Below are 16,310 nucleotides of genomic sequence, written 5' to 3'. Positions count from 1 at the left end.
GTTTCTCTTTAAAGTAGCTAAGCAAACTAGTACCTCTTATCTCAAGGACTCTCTGGAGGTAAAAATGATTTATAAGTTTTACATAGCAATTTTTTTTTTTCTTCTCTTTGCTATAGTTTTCTTCTATTTTCTGTCATCTATCTTTTTATTCAACTAAATGGCATGTAATTATTTGCACTTACTACCTGGACAAAGAACGAGTTCTCTGTACAAAGAAAAAGCTTATAATGTTTCCTTTGAACAGCGCTAGCTTTTTATCATGCCAAAGTGGATACAAAAAGTTTCTCTGGTCAATTACTCACTCACCATCAGCAACCACCACAATTGTGCTCTTTCAGAAACACATGAAGCTAACATCTTCTGGGTAATAGAAAATGGATTTCCTTGTTCTGAAAAATGACCATAATGAATTTGAAACCTTAGTAGAATGGATAGCCTGTGGACAGCACTTTCAACTAACCACTGGAAGAGGTGTTATAAAAACAATAATAATCAGAATAATTTCTACAGGAACTAACCAAACCTGTCACTTAAGGGCATATGTGCCAGGCTACCAAATGCACATGATAATAAATTGCTTTTCCAGATTGTGCCTTTATACACCACTGAAAGTCTTTTAACGATCTCTCTAGTGAACCACCTTTTTTCAGTATTTATTTCCAATATTTTTTTCTGATATTGCATTTGTTATGATGCCTTGGAGGACACAGTGTATCACAGTGATTCTAGGGGTCCACCATCTCACAGCAACATACTGCTCAGAGTTCCCAGCTGCTGACAATTATTAGTGAGTGCCAAAGACAGCGCTTCATTAGGATACATCAGTGGTATCCTTTGCCTCTGCTCCCTGTTTCTTGAATTTTCCCTAAAGAATGCAAAAAACCCCTATTTTTCTTTGCATATGTGTGAGTAGCAAGACATTGAGCTATTTGTGAAACCACAATCAACAAAGGGGGTGTAAGGACATCTGCTTTAGTGCACTGACAGTGACCTCTTTTAATACTTTGATTGCTCATGCCTATGTGAAATTAGCATCTGCAAATTAATATATGCCACTACGTCAAAATAGAGATAGAAAGTTTATTTATTCTGTGAAATTGTTACTATCTGTTTCATGAAAAGAGTAAAAGGGAGTTTGAGAAGTTTGAACTAGGATAATAAGTTAGGAAATATATGTGTGATCTAACTCAGAAATACCTGCACAAGGTTAACTTCTAAAAGGAGTTCCTTTTTTAAGGTATTAGAGTTTTTTTAAACTTGCTTTCACTGAAACAATTGTCAGTCATGTTCGTATAGCAAAGTGTCATTCTTCAAGCATGGCAGAGTGTAGGAATGCTGAAAAGAATATGATAATGATTCAGGAAGCCTAACAATTTGAAAAAAAAGAAGTCAGACATTTGAACGGATGTGAATCACTCGAGTGAACTGCTGATAAGACATTAGACAAGCTAGCTGCTTACAAGGATTTACAAGCTAATATGCTTCATAGCAAGTACAATATATACAATCATAAACAATGTTTGTATCAAAACTTGAATTACCATATTCTAGAGAAGCAAGTGAAAAGTGTTGTAAATCAGAAAGTTAAGTCCTTTCATGTTAATGTATAACGTCAGTCAAATTCTCAGATATGTAAACACTCTGGATTTATTAACAAAATAAAAATAAATCTTAAGACTCAGTGGAGAAAAAGAGGTGTCAACATTCCACCCCAAAATAGTACACTCTAACTTCCCATTTTGATAGAGGTACAGCTGGGAAAAAAATGGTTTTGCTCTTGGCAAATAAAGAAAGATGTTAAGGGAGAAAATATAAAGGGAGAATGAAAATAGATGGACTTATAAAGAGCTCAAAAAGAGGTTTTGAAAGGCATCTCTGCTTGGTGGATGATGACAAACAAAGGGATTTTGCAGGCTGGTCAGTTTGCTGGGCTGGTCAGTCTGCCAAGAGCTGGCACAACATATTAGTCATTGCTGTTCTCTCATTCAGCAGAAATTACTTTCCAGAATAAATAATCAGATACATTATTTTGTAGCTTCCTCTGTGTGCTTAGTATCATAAAGGACACGTGCAGTACCCCGAGGGCTGTGCCAAATGGTTTATAAAGCAATGATCATGCTGGCCATGCTGGTTATATTTACAGCAAGGCACACAGCAGCTCTCACAGAAGGAAGAGCTATCTGGCAGGCAGACCAGCTGCAGGCTTTGTACATGGAAAGGTAAGGGCTCAAGTGGAGAGATGAACAAAAACATGTGTTCTTTCCTAGGAAATGACTGCAGCAAAAATGCGGAGACCAGCTCAAAGAAATCAAAGTGGCAGAAAATACTGTAATCCCAGTTAAGCTTTAAGACTCTTAAATAGGTGTGAAACTCAGCAGTTAACAGGCCTTCTTTGTGCCATGACTAAGTGCACCAAAAAGGAGAAAGTAATAATTTGGTTTTACTTAGAGTGTAAGTGATGAATCCCTTCATGGCACAGTGTGGGCTGACCTCCCAGCACATCTCCTAAAGGAAAATGTGCTTTTAGATGGATGACCTTATACAGATGAAGGAGAGTCCTTTGGCTTATCTGTTTAATTGAGTAATACTAATTATTGTTTGCCTAGGTCTATGATAAAGCACACTAAGACATTAAACACACACACACACAAAAGCCTTTTCCTTGCCATACATGATAACATTTTACTGGAAACTAATTAAAAGAAGCATGAGATGGGTATGAAAAACAATAAAAGCAATTTCTAAGAGCAAGTCTTAGAAACATGAAACACCATCTTATAACCACGCTGATGCAATTTACAAATATTTGTCATTCACATGACCTACTTATTTTATTCCCAGAACAGCTGGGAACCCAGCTGATGAGCAATGACAAATGACACCAAGGGACTGGGTACTGGTGCTGTCATTGAGTAGAAGGGAGGATGAGAGAAAATGATGAGAGTTCAGTTGTTACTAAACCATTATTTTGTTATGATTATCTGGCTTGATCATGTCCACTCATCAGAGACAAAAATCAGTCTAACCTTGAACTTCAGAGGAAAAAGGGAGTGATAAAATCAATACAGAGTACTAGAATCATGTACACTGCAGAGACCTCTATGGTGATCTAGTCCCAACCCCTTTCAAAACAGGGCCAGCTTCAACATTTTCCCAGGTTATCGAGATAGAAACTCCACAACCTCACTGAGAAACCTGTTCAAGTCCTTGCGGGAACTCTTGCTGTGAATTTTTTTCCTTATGTCTAAGGACCTGTTGTCTCTTGTCTTTTCCTTGCACACCTCTGATTCTACCTAAGGTATAGACTTCAAAATTGACTAAGACTGATGAGCCTCATTGTAAAGCATTTAGAGAACTGACCAAAACAATCTCAAACAAAAACCACCAACGATTTTCAGAGTTCATGGAGAACAGATGTGGTCCAAAAGACTGCAAACTGGCAAACATATTGCAAATTTTAAAGAAAGAATAAAGGAAATGCTGGGAGTTAGACACTAGCAAGGATGAAGTTTCAGGAAAAAAATACAGTAATAAATACTCAAATGTTAATTTACAGACACCTGGATGATGATAAGGGCAGCCAGTTTAGAGTTTGTAAATTTGATTTAAGTGTTCCATGAGAGAAAAGAAGCAGGAGCAGTATAGGTCATATCCTCATTTTAGAAAGGTTTGACACTTTTATATGATATTCTTGAAAACAAGTTAGGAGAAAAAACTGTCAGACAGAGATTTTTATGAAAGAGTATAAATCTTGAGCATTTGGTAACCACTAAAAGTATTTATTAATGGTTGGTGTCAAAATGGAAGAGGTGCCAGTCGAATTTTGAAGAGGCCTCTCTTGAGATGGCTACTACTCAATGTTTCTGTTAAGGACTTTTACAGCAGAATATACCTATGAATTTTTCAGATGGCATCTAACTGGAGGTGGGGGATGAAAGATCAGGGAAAAACAGGGTTAGAATTTAGGATGATTGTGTGAACTTAAGAAATAGCACACAGTCAATAAAGACACGTGAAAGATGTTATAGCGTAGATAGGTAGGCTGGATGTGCAGAGGGCTGGTTAGTAGTTCTGAAGAAAAGTATTTAAGTCTGAAAGGAAGGTTTGATTCTAAGTTGAATATTAATGAATCTAGTCATGCTGTTAGGAAAAAAGACAAGCGCTCTGCTAGAATATGCACACACACACACACGTACTGATCCATATATGTACACACAAGAATATAATCTACCAAATACAGCAGGCTGTTCTCTGGGTGTTTTTCTTGCCTCAGCCTCTAATGAGTAGTGTCTCCAGCAATAATAAATATGCTCAAAAGAAAAAAAAGTGGATCAAGTGTAGAGAGTTCAAAGTAATAAAATGGATCTTGTAGAGAAAGACCAGATAATTTCCAGTTGCTTAGTCTAGAGCAAAAGAACTTAGAGACCATATGTCAAATCATAACAACCAAAATAGTGATCAGTTCCTCATGCCTTTGAGTGGATATGGTATGAAGTAAGGAGCTTAAATTGAAGCATTATGAGGAAAATCTCATAGGATAGAAAATAAAGCATAGGAGTAGGCTTGGAGGGGTAATGAGATAGACAGTTCTGAAAGTTTTTAAGAATAATAGGTTAGAAAAACACCAGTCAAGAATAATAAAGGCATGAGAAACCCTGGGGAAGGAGAAGGACAAGATAACATCCAAAGGTATCATGCCACCTAGTTTTGCCTTAAACGACTGAGGAAACCAAAAATTAATGAGACATCTCTCATGTTCTAATTGTTTCAGACTAATAAATATTAAAATTCTGAAGTTTATTATGGTGTTACTCCTCAGTGTTTACTACACTGAAGTAGCAGAATAAGGTATTAGTAAATAGGGACTTAAGTCTGGTTTCACGTGTTCAGACAGAGTACAGACAGGCAGGAACCTGGTATCTGAGCAATTTACTTTAAAAGATCTATCCATTTCATGAATAGAGTAGCTAGTCCATAGTATTTGGGCTTATTTTCTCCTGTCTGGCCTGTACTTCTTTCATGCATAAAGCACAGCTGTGGATCCGAGACCAGCCCCACACCCCAGGATGTGCTATTGGCTGGTAGCATCGAACTAATCTGAGAACATACAGTTGTAGTTCCTGCTCCAACTAACAATTTTTTAGGCGTAGGAGTTGAATGTCCAGTCCACAGAGGAGCTGGATAGGGAGGGAAGGGTCTAGAACTTCTCTCTCTGTCATGAGTAACAGTTCTTGGCAAAATAGACTCCTGGGCAAAAGGGGACTGTAAGGCATCTTGTGTTTTCCCAGTGTGTCTCCCTTTGTGGTGTCTTTGGGTAGATAGGAAACACCAGCCAGAGCTAAACACATGGCTCGGGGAAGTAGCTGGTTTCCACAGCCCTTTAAGGGTGTGCATAAGCTGGATGTCAAGCCACAGCCAACACCAGCTGAACAGTAGTGCTTCTGTGTGCGTTGAGACAGACCTGAGGCAATTATGTTTTCACCTGAGATTTCAGGCACATTCAGAGCCCAAAAGAACAGCTTAGTAGCAGTACTGACAACTCAGATTTTTCACTTAGAATTATATTTCATTAAATACTTAGAATACTCTAGCCTTTGGTTGATTTTTTCCAACTCCAGTTGTACCATGATATATTTTATTCTCCTTTGAGTAGCTATCCTGCAAGGATATTTCACTATCACTAATTCAGTGCAGGTTCTGAGAAATACCATGAATAACAGATGATAAATAAAAAGGAGTATTTAATATTCTGCACAGTTTTATTAGTGTATATTAGTTGACCTTTAGGTACAACCTAATTCTTTAGCTCAACAAGCTTCTTTTATTATTAAGTTAAAAGAAAAAAATATTCTTAAAAGAATGTTATAAAGGCTGAGAAGTGTTCAATGGATAGAAAATATCAAGATAGCTATGTATTCTGATATAGACAATAAATTCAAGGTTACATTTTCTTCACGGGGGACCCCTTCCCACTTCAGCACAAGACATGATTTGTTTTTACTTCATACACAGAATTTCCATATTTTGCAGTGTCTTCTTACTATGTATTACTACAGTATTCAAACCTTTCTCTCAAGGCAGTTATTATATTCCTCATGAGCTTTTCTATGTTGCTTGTTTCATTGTCTGAGGGTTTCAAAAACTGTAGTCAGGCTTCTTAGCAATCTCTGGCATGAGCACAACCCAGCAGAAAGATCAGAAAGAAACAAGGCACAAATAATTTTAAAAATAACAATATATCTTCTAGCTGTGGGTATTATTGCAATAAGCTGGGCTCATTTTAATATCATTTTTTGGAAACCTCAATAAATAAAATCTCCTTTGTTCAAAGTAAGTCACCTGATTTCAGCTGTTTCAAGGAGTTACCAAAACTTCCGCAAATGAGACCACAATGACTTAAGACCATAAGATTGTTAAATGGGCTATGTTCTTGAGTCCTGGTACTCTTGGGAACTGTGTTTACAGGAATGGACAGTAAATACTCCAGAAAAAAACCACTTTAACCATGACACCACGGGAAAATGTAACTTCTCTCTATTCAGCCTTTGTGAAGACACACCTGGAATATTGTATCCCCACTTGGGCCCTCCAGAACAAGAGGGAAACTGGCAAACAGGGTGAGGCCAGTAAAAGGCTACTAAAATTATTAGGGACTGGGGAGCATGATATGTTAAGAGAGGCTGAGGTAACTGCATTTGATTAGTCTGGAGAAGAGAAAGCTAAAGGGAAGGTATGTCCAATCACTATCTTCATTCAGGAAGATTCCGTCTTGCATTAGGAAGAGTGTCCCCAGCAGGTCACAGGAGGTCTTCCTTCCCTCTGTCCTAGGCAGGAACCTAGAAGAGAAAATTTCAATCCAAGTATTTGTCACGAGTAAGAAGTAGCTGTAAACTGATGATTCTAATCAAAATGTCAGGTAAAGAGGAAATTTTTTCCAAATTATGCAAAGAAACCCAATGCAGAGTCTTTCTGCAAGTGTTTTGCTCTCCCCCTGCATTGTCTGTGGTCTTTACATGTTCTTGCATGCAAGGGTGAAGTCACTAATCACAGGTTACTACAAGGACTGAGGCAACCTGTGGTGCTTACATTTGTTTCCCAGGCAACTTCCAAAAGGCAGAGTCGTGAATGGCGTGGATCTTTGTCCTGACACAATCTATACCTGTTATTGTGATCACACTTTGTGCCAGCTTCCTGTAATGTCTAAAGCAATGAAAGAGAAAAGATAAAGAAAAAGCCCTGAATTTCCTGCAAACAAGGAAATGACATCTGCATTTCTGAGGCTAGAAATTCCTTAGCCCAAGTCACAAGCATTGGCAGGGAAAAGCTGCAGAATGCATAAAGCCCTTCTGAATTTCAAACTTCCAATCTCACTGAGCACTTAGGCATTCTTTTATTCTCAGTGAGGGATTTTTTAAAACACAAGTAATTTTTCCTGTAATTACGGAAAAAAAAGTGTTCAGTCCTTGGGAACTGGGAAAACCCTGAGTGTCCCACATGCACTGGTATAGAAACCTCTAAACTGCATGTGCAGAAAGTTTTGATACTACCTGTGTCTTCTGCCTATGAACAAATCAAAACATTGTAGACTATTCTTTCTGTCCAAAAATTCCTTTCATTGATGCACAAGGGAACTTAAGACAGTACTGTCATTGAGAGAACATGAATTTCATGCCATCTCTTCCAAAATTTCTGCTCCATCCACCATCCTAAATGATCCTATTGTAACCAGGAGTACTTTTCCTCTTAGAGCCTGGTACTGTATAATTGTGTAGTAAATCTTGTGCAGGATATTTGTAGCTGTGCCTCAGGCAAAATTCCTGGAGTACTGAGATGACTTCACCTGGATTGCTAAATACAGCAGTCTCTCAATGACAATATTGCAGCAGTTGATGGGATTAATGAGCTCCAGGTTTATTTACACTCCTCAGAGTGTTGTTTTGGGTTGTTTATGGACAGCATTAGCACTGTTCGATCCAATTCTGAAAGACAGTTCTCACAATCCATGGACTAGAAAACAACAGAGGTTTTGCAAACCTCATTGTCACATAAATCAAATAAATACTGCAGTGAGCAGGGTCTAGGGCTGTACACACAATTTCTTCATAGAAACTAAAAACTGATGCTTCAGCACTCTGAAATTTCTATCCAAGCAGGAGTATTTATGATGAAAAAAGGGTAAAGCCTTTGCAAAATTGATACCTCCTAAAAGTACAAGGTACAATCCCATCAGGGACTGAAAAATGGAACCTACAATGCAGACTCTGAGCCACTAGCAAGTATAATGTTATATATTCTCTGTCGTCTCTTTAGAGCTAGGATCCTAAATCTAGCATAGCCTAGGGTTTCCAAGGACCATTATACTCAAACCACAGGGAGGTGATCAAAAATATAGTTACAACACTTCATGGAAATGGTCTTTGCTTGACTCTTGTCAGATGGAAGTCAATATTCCTTGCCTTATTTCTCCCCTTGTGCATTGTTCCTCTCAGGATGGCTCGTACTGCAGTGACAGTGTACAGCTGTTGCTATTTTGGTTCATAGGAATTTGCAAGACAGGTGATGGGTCTCCTGGTAAAACTTACACAGAGAGCTAGAGTCAATAGAAAACGCAGAAATATCTAGAGGTAGCCTGTGTAAGTGGATATCTTAATTATTTTGTCTCTAACTTGCTATTCTGAATTGAATATATTGTGAAAATAACAATAGCTTGAAAATCAATGAACAAATCAGCAATTACAGTGCCTAGTAATGTGTCTCAAATAAAGGCTAACAAAATATTTTCCATAGGAAAATAGTGTCAGCAGAAAAAAACCCTTTAATATTTAAGCAGATTGTGCAGTGTTTGAACAACACAGTTAACAATGTGGTTATTAAACTTATTTTCAGAAGAATGAAAAATTCACTGTGCCTTATTTCAGCCATTCAATTTCTCTTCGACAATATGGAATTTGGTTCATGATGTAAACACTCTAATTAAGTAAAGTTTATAAATGGCAAGTATAAATATAGGGTGCAAAAATATCAATGCAAAGTGAATTTATGGAAAATAATCATATCACAAGATCATAAAATAAAAATTAAAATTGAAAGATATGTCTTAGTTACCCACAGACACAGAGAAGTAACAATATGAAAATATTATTTCTGATCTTTTTAATCTGTCAGGGTTCTTCTTCAGAATTCTAACCATGGGATTTTTCTTATTCTTTGAAGATGTGAAATCTCAGACTTAATTCTTACTGGGAATTTTTTCCCACTGGCTCCTTCCTACTTTTTCTTTTTTTCAACTTTGTGGGCAGAACTTCTGACTTCTTCCTGAAACATGACCAGCATAAGACAGAAGGGTCATATTGCTCAGGGAAACAGAGGTTTTTAGGAAGCCATGTCAATATACACCAGATTCTCCTCACCACCTGCACTTCCCAGCATTTCTGTGTATATACCTCAAACTCTCTTCTTCTACACATTTAATATCCCTCTTTTTATAGACACAAGTACAGATAATCTACATGTCCCAGCCTCAGACTGTCTCCTAATTCCTGTGAATAAGTCTTACAAATAGTTTTCATTTTTTTTTTTTAATAGATTTTTCCTAAAGCTTGTGAAATGTGTCTGTACTGAGGAAAGCCAAGTGAAGGGCTTATACCTTGTCCTCTACACACCTTTAATTGAGGAAAAACATGTGGCTCTAGAGAAAGGGAACTGGGACCTGAGTAAGAAACCGCTTAGGGAAACACAAGAGACAGATTCAGATCAGTTTAGGTCTATCAGAACATCTATGTCTCTGTCTCTACAACTACCATCCAGGACAGGGTAGTTTTACACATTTGCAGTAAAAACAGAACAGTAGGTGCAAGTAAATGCAGGTAACTAGAGTTTGGTTTTGTTGGTTTATTTGTTGTTTTTGTAAGGAGAGGGGAGTGTAAACGGCAGATAAACCACAAAAATGACAAAAGGAGGAAAGGAAAAAAAGGAAAAAAGGAAAAAAGGAAAAAAAGGAAAAAAAGGAAAAAAAGGAGGTGGATTTTGATCTGAACAACCCTGTTCTTTCATTTTGGGTGCATTTGCAGTAAACAGCAAGCAAATGGAGACACAGAAAACTGTCTGTAGCGCCCTTTTCTTCCCCAACACACAGGCGTGGTTCCTAGGGCCAGGTACATACCCCAGTCAGAGGGCAGAGACTGAACCTCTGCTGATTCAGACAGACTGCACTGAAACCAGTGGGCAGTTCCCAGCTCTGTCCTCAAGGACATGGAATCTGTCTCTCCATTTTTTCCTCATTCAGTCACAGTTTCATTTAGTAAAACCAGAGGTGTTGACACCTCCTCCCAGTCCTTAACACTCGGCAGGTAGCACTGCTCTCTCTGTACCAAGCCACGTGCATTTCCAAGCATGAAAAGAATCTGAAAAGGATCACATAAAAGGAAAGGAGTGGTGGTTTATGACCCTTGAGACCCTGGTTTGGGTGCAGGGAATTGATATTTACAGGCTAGGATAACCTAGACCTCCATATCCTTGAGCTTTTTCATAAGTGAGAACACTGTGACTTCTCATAAAGCGAAAAGCTTTAAAAGGAAAATCTGAAGGCTTAAGCAATTTTAATCTATGATTTCACCTTAAAGTGTTTGCTAAATTCAGGATACATTTGAAAATGATTTTAACATTTACAAAATTAGGGAATGGGAGCAAAATATCCCCCAAAACATACTATGTCAAGAGGCTCCACCTTCTCTTCAGCATTGTGAGACTCACAGGCTGTGAGACAGAGCTGTTGGGGAGCATAAATGGGCTAAAATCTAAAAATCTATTCTAGAAGTGTGATAAATTCTCACATGGGACTTAACAATGGCTCTGCCTCCTGAAAAAAAAGAGGCACTGGAGGAAAAAATATGTCAGAGACACATATTTTTCTGGGAGTAAAGAGTCTGGGGCAAGGTCTTCAGAAGCGGAAAGAGGAAAATCACTCATCCAAACAAGGGTTTTCATATTAAACAGCTGGGGGATCTGTGCATCTAAACAGGTACTACTATGCATTTAATTTCATCCAGAAAACAGGAATTCGTTAACTTCTACTCCTTGTTCAAAAGGAAAATGTGTATTTACTCTCATTATAAAATAAGTTTTAAACTCAAGCAATTTTCTGAGGTGGTCTAGATATTTTAAAGAACTTGAAGGCAGTTTTCTCTTATCCAGGAGTACCTGTAAGTGCATTAAAGTATTGTAAAAATTATTTTTAACAAAAAAAGAAAGTGGGTATTTAAATCGTGTGAAATGGAATATCATTGTTCTTTACAAGTTCACAGAAAAAAATTATCTGAGACTGACTGGTGTGAAATAAATAGGCTTTTCATTACATTTTCACTTATATTGGCACTGCTGAGATGTTTACATACACAATAGTTTCTCTTTATAGGAGGCCTCAATTATCCACTACCTATGGTTCATACACATTATTTTTCTTCCTGAAACTCTGACAAAGATAACCACCTGGAAAGCTGAAAATAAATTTCAACTACAAGATGATTTGTTTAAAGAGGAAGCAATTTTTAAAATTTTTTGCCTCTAGTCAAGTAACTGCAATTTTGAATGCAATTATTTTTCCCTGAGATCATACTTGCAGATATGAGCTACGTAGAGCCTCTTTTAAAAGTCTTGCTTTGAATATGGATGAGTGAGAACCATTTATGCAACATGTATCTGAAGGTCATTTAATTTTTTCAGAATTAACCCATAACTCCTGGGAAATGACACTGCATTCTAAATTAACATCAAACATCCCGGAGTGCTGTCAAGAGAAGATTCAGCTCTGTATGGTATCTGAGGCTGTATGGTATTACATTTCAGAAGCCATTTTCTGTTACAGCACAGGAACATGGCAGGAAGAAATACTATCAGAGTAGCTATAAGTATGTAAATGTGTATGAGAATGACACCAGTTTAAACTAAAACGCTCCATCTGAGTATTTTTTTACTAACAAGATTTTACTATTGCTAAGATAGTGAGTCTACTTGATTTGTTTAACTGATGGACCCTTGAAAGTTTGGGCTGATTTTCCTTTTCATGTTAACATTATATTTGCAAAAAATCCCTAATGAGCCATGCTGCAGCTTCTGGTCTTTGAGTTCTGTTTGAATAGCTAAACATGCCTAGCAGTTCTGGCTGAAAACAAAAAAAACTTAGTGAAAACTACATTATTCTCTGCTTCAAAATTAACAATGGCAAGAGGAAACAGCTCTAAACCCCATATTCATCTGCTTGGGCAAAAATAATAATGGAAAATATCAAACCAAAGCTATTTTGCAGAATCACTATAAGATGTAACAGAAGTTGCAAATGAGCTAGTTAATTGAACCCAGATATTTTCTTCTTCCTCTCACTACATATATTCATTGAAGCTTAATGTTTTTCCTGAGGTATTCTTCATTTGAAATTGTTAACAACTTGAACTGTTTTGCAAAGGCAGATACTGAATAATATACTCTGGATTATTAGGAATTGCGAGGACATGTAAGATTTGATCTGTGCCTTCATTTCACTTCATAGAAATGCACTTCATAGTAGTAGTGAGAACAAGGGTCACTGAAGAGCTTTGTTGGGTATTTTAGAGAACTGTAGCAGAAATACTAAGATTGGCATGATCTGTTCATGTTCCTCTGTGTGGCTGCAGGTGCACCCAAAGGAACAGAAGGGCCGTAAGACTGGTGCATCTGGTGGCACTCAGATGAATAGGTCACAGACATCCTAGTACAGCACAGCTACTTGCAATCAGGACAACTAGAAAGCCAGGAACAGCCTACACCCAAACTAAAATACACAAACAGTAATGGCTCCCATCAAAGTGGGAAGATAAAGAACAGACTGGAGTCCTAGGCTGCCCATAGAAGGGGAAAAAGGATGGTGAGAAAAATCTGTGGACTCACAAAGGTGGCATGGGATGGAATAGGATGGAGAGGCAAAAATCATCAGCAGCTCCTAAAGGGCACAAAGAAAGTGAAAGGTCAGTCACCCTCCCCAACCCAGGCAGCATGGCAAGGTCTTGGATTTGGTGTCCACCTGGAGGCACCTGTCCTGGGGGTTATGAGAAGTACATCAGGAAAAGGTGAGTGAAGTAAGATTTCTTTTAAAATAAAATGTTTTCCTCCCATAAGGGTCCATATGGAGCTTGTAGCAACAGTGTAACAGCATTATTTTCTACAGCATAGACAAAGTGATCCTCCAGGTCCCCAGAGCAGTAAAATGAACTCCCTCATGGAAACAGCAATGAACACTGTCACTGAACCGCTCAAGTTTACAGGGGGAAAAGACAGGTGAAGATATCAAGTGGTTATCTCCCCAAGAGCAATACACAGCTTTTAAAATGCTGTGCTCTCCTAGGAAAAAAGGTGCATAATCAGTGTCCAGCTATGCATAGCCCAGCTAACATTATGGACTTGGCTGGGAGAACAGCTGATGAAGAGTGTTCTTCTCCATTACCTGCAGGACGTAAGGTCCCTGGAGCACTACAGCACTGCACATGAGCTGAAGAACTGCCTGCAACCTTGTCACATTTTGCCTTGCCCTTGCTTCGCACTTAACAACTTTGTGTGCACTAATTAACTTAGTTTTGGGTGATAAAGAAATAACTACTTCTGTTTAGAGCATTTATTTGACAGTTATCATTATAATATTCAGGCTGATTCATCAGAAAGGACTTTCTTGTGCTATTTGTCTATGGAGTGCTTCACAAAATTTGTATCAGTAAGTAGAAATAGTCTTTAGTCGGGTTGGGGTTGAGACTTAAGCCAAGCTGGAAGATACCTAGTGCAGTAGCAGCAAAAGAAAGATTTTTTTGCCAGGCAGCCTTGGACCTACTACAATTCCAAGGCTGCTGTGCTTAGAAATGGCTTCTCTTCCCTGCTGCTGCTTGCTGCTGCTGGTGTGCTTGTCACAGCAGCAACAAGCAGTGATGCCATCGGTGACTTTGGAGCTTGAGGTGAAACCCCTTCCTTGCAGCCTTTCCCCTGCCACCCCCATGGCCCCTTCCCTCCAGTCAACCACTCCATCCACCTCCTTCCTCCACGCGAGTGGCGCTGCCTGCTGGGGGAGCATGGGCTGGTGCAAAGCACGCTGTGAGGCAATCTGTGGGCAAACTGGTTGTTAATGGGCTTAGCTGCACTGTGTGAAGGCCCCATTCCTTTTCAATCAAAACATTCGATTCCTTCAGGGGGTTTGCACTTAACGTGATAGGGAGTTCAGTTGCTCTGCAGTTAATAAATGTATCCTACTGGTCACTGTTGCACTGCAGAAATATACTTTGGTTGTTTTACATTTCGAGGCACATGATTTGCTTAAATTCACCAGCATTTATTTCCTCAAGCCTGTTCTATATTCATTACATGCTTATGTTTCCCCTACTTCTATGCATTATAGGGATGCTTGCCATGAAATATATTTCCTTGGATTCTGGTATCTTCAAAACACCTCAGGTATTTTCGCAGAAATCATTTTATTCTCTTCCAAGTGAAGTTTATTAAAATATCCATTGCTACAGGCTGTAGTACGTGGAATGGAGCCATAACTCATACTTAACAACCTTTTTCCAGTCTTGCTACTGCTAGCTGAATAAATTTAAACTCTCTTTTTGACTGTACTGATTTTTGGATGTGGCATTTCCCTTACTAACCGGGGTCATTTTTTTTAATGGCCATCAGTGTTCTTACAGGACATGTGATTAAGGATAATTTCTGGCCTCTCACAAGCATAGAATTCTTAGTGCCTGTTAGGTAGCAGCAACTGTGCTTCTGAAATACACACTATTTTTCTATTAAATTCCCCAGCTCTTTATCTTAATTATTTCCATTTTGTCTATTCTATTTTCCCGTTACTTGCCAACACAGCAAACGATGCCCTGAGGTACTTGGAGACTGCCTTAAGTGCTGCCCTAAGTGCTGCCATCTGAGGTTAATTAATTTGTACCTCTGGACATCACCTCCAAGGCACATTTCTTTCCTCTTCTGCAGTGAAAGAGCTGTAAACCAAGCACTGTATGTGTGCTTCATAGGGAAAAGACTCAGTTGATTTCCTGTTTTTAAAAGCCCTTGATTGACCAGTCCGGGTTGTGTGACCTGTTCCCTCCACGCCCTGCATGGCACCAAAGCACCACGTGGCTGTCACTCTATGTCCACTTGACTTCTTAGTGCAGAACACCTCTGTGTCAGCTTCATGCTCTGCATTTCACCCCTACGGCTGTGTTTCAGTCTGTGCAGTCTGTAACAGAGAAGGATGAGATAACCACCACAGATATAAAGCAATATTATATTAAAGATTGTAATCTCTGAGGAGAAGAGCATACAAAGCAGTACCAAAACTAGACAGATTTCAACTGAAATTCTCTGTGCATTCTGGAACAGAAAAGGTAGCTCACAGAATAAGTGGTATCTCCATCTCTAGATGCCTCCACATCAGCATGGGATGCCTCCTGGAAGACTGTTTTAAATGGGGCTAAAACTGTGTGGATCAGCATGAGGCAAAATGCCTGGATTGCGCTGACTTCTGCAGTGAGGAAGCTAAACCAGACTAACAGTTGCTTCTTTCCTTAACATCTTGAACTTATGTTAATTTTCTACACTTGTAGCCTTTTTCAAATTTCTGGTTATTATGAGCCCTCCAACCTGCACATTTCTTGGCCAAAAAAAAAAAAAATTATTTAAGAGAAATAGGTAGAGACCACAGCCAAGAAACAAAATTGCCAGTTTCTTACATGACTGCTGATTGTGACAACCTGGCAAGAGGAACCTGATGAACTTCCATGACAGCAAAGGCTGAAAAATGCTTTTCCCTTGCTATATTTGAAAATACTTTTCAGCATGATTTTGAGGACAGCATTAAAATCAAGAAGAAATAGAAGGGAAATGAAGGACAGAGTTTAAGCACTGCAAATTGTGCTTTTTCTTTGTTTCTATTTTCCGTTATTTGTATTAACTACAATATTAATGTGAGACAGCAGTAGCTAGGGCACTTCTTGAAGACTGTTCAGGGGATCTTTTTATTTTTTCTTCCAAGGACAGAAAATTGAAGCAAATGAAATATGACTTGTATGAGAGTCTGAATGGTAATAAACATATATTGTATTCCCAGTACCTATGTGACTAGGTAATACCACAAGATGCAGAGAAAGAAGATCTATAATGCAAGAAAATAAGCAACAGAAGCCAAAGGAAGAAAAGAAATTAAAAACCCTCAAAATCTGATACTGTTCCATGCCTACACCAGTCTATTTAGCTTTGCAAATTACAATTTGGACCTGATTGTTAACTTTGCTGGACAATTT

The 16,310-nt window shown here is 38.5% G+C and overlaps 1 long non-coding RNA gene across 1 annotated transcript; it reads right to left on the bottom strand.

Moving 5' to 3' along the window:
* Nucleotides 1-1,066: 1,066 nt before the first annotated feature.
* Nucleotides 1,067-7,978, bottom strand: LOC125324092. The gene is made up of 2 exons (XR_007202798.1): nucleotides 7,087-7,978; nucleotides 1,067-6,836 (listed from the first exon to the last, which is right to left on the bottom strand). It is a non-coding gene; the product is annotated as an uncharacterized LOC125324092 (long non-coding RNA).
* Between the last annotated feature and the right edge of the window lie 8,332 nt (nucleotides 7,979-16,310).

This window comes from Corvus hawaiiensis, chromosome 3, assembly GCF_020740725.1.
Source record: "Corvus hawaiiensis isolate bCorHaw1 chromosome 3, bCorHaw1.pri.cur, whole genome shotgun sequence".
In the NCBI taxonomy this organism is placed as follows: Eukaryota; Metazoa; Chordata; class Aves; order Passeriformes; family Corvidae; genus Corvus; species Corvus hawaiiensis.
Note: the sequence above shows the minus strand (reverse complement) of the source record. Positions and strands in the feature narration are given on the sequence as shown.